Source organism: Primulina huaijiensis, chromosome 2, assembly GCF_012295235.1.
Source record: "Primulina huaijiensis isolate GDHJ02 chromosome 2, ASM1229523v2, whole genome shotgun sequence".
In the NCBI taxonomy this organism is placed as follows: Eukaryota; Viridiplantae; Streptophyta; class Magnoliopsida; order Lamiales; family Gesneriaceae; genus Primulina; species Primulina huaijiensis.
The window spans coordinates 22,653,094-22,654,663 of NC_133307.1; positions in this window are offsets into that span (position 1 = coordinate 22,653,094).

The following is a 1,570-nucleotide window of genomic DNA, read 5'->3' on the forward strand; positions in this document are numbered from 1 at the left end:
AAAAAAAAATAAACTGTAATATTACTATTATATAAGGGCAAAATGGAAAAGAAAAATTGGTGTCTATTTTGTCTCTATTAGAGACATTCTTAATATATACTAGTTACTCTCCACACGCGGTGCGTGTGTGAACAGTGTTTTTTATAATTATCGAGAGACTAAAGTGAAATTTGACAAATTATCGAAGGACTAAAGTGCTATTTGAATTGTTGGAATTGGAAAAAAAAATGTTTGTTAAATTTAAAAAAAAAAAACTAAACTGTAATATTCCTATTATATAAGGACAAAATGGGAAAGAAAAATTGGTGTCTATTTTGTCTCTATTAGAGACATTCTTAATATATAGTATAGATATAGATATATATATATATACACACACACGTTGAATCTGATTTGCTTAATAATTTGAGAATAGGATTCATGAAATGATACTTTTTTTTTATGAATTAGACATTTATTGAAAAAATGTCAACCCCTTGATTGTGAGAAATTCATTTAGTAAATTATAAAACTGAAAAAAGATATATATATATAAAGCTTTGTAGAAAATGAGAGCCCCTCGTTTTCGTTTTCGTTTCCGCCTTTTGGCGGCGGCCCATGCTGGCTCCAAATGGTCGGTTTACGTTTTACCTGTCTGCCTATTAAATTATTGAAGGGACCCTAAAATATATTTAATTAACATCCAAAAAATATAGAACAAGTTATTTTTATGAAACTAATTTTCTATTTAGATCACACATAAAAAATATTATTTTTTGTAACAAAATTATTATTTATTATTGTAAATATTAACCGTGTTGACCCGTCTTACGGATGTAAGACCTTCTCATGAAATACATAATAATTAATTAAAGTAATTTAATTGTCGATGGAATTTTAAAACAATGCAAGTGAGAATTCAAGAGAGGGATGTTTCGGATCCAATTTTAATGTGGATTAATTTTTATTTGAATGTGAGATCGTATTTAATTGGGTTTTGATCAAAAAGACATGAGAAGTAATTTTTGAACGTTTATTTATCTATACTATTATATTAAGTATGAGGCCCTAATAATAACCTCTCTATGAGGACACCAACTTTCTTTCTTATTTTACCCTTTCTCATTTTTTATATTATATTTTTTCTTAACAAATAATATTATATTCACCGTTATAAGGAAACTGCTCACGTGCAAAATAATACTATTTCTTCTCCAAACTAGCTACTGTGAAAAATAAAATCTCTTCTTTATGTTGTGACGTCATTATGTTGTAATATCATGAATATTTAATATATTAGCCACATGTATTCAGGACACACGCAACGCGTGTGCCACGGTTACTAGTCAAGTTATTAATATTTTGAGTATTATATATTATAAAAGTTTCATAATTAAAAGAAAAAAACTTGAATGATTGTCATATTATTTTATAATATGTTTTTGTGAGACGATTAACTTTGCTCCTATTTACAATAAAATTAATACTTTTGTCTTATAAAATAATATTTTTTAATGAATAACTCATATAAAATATTCATCTCATAAAATTAACTTATAAGAAAATCTCATATAAATTTTTGTTATTGTTT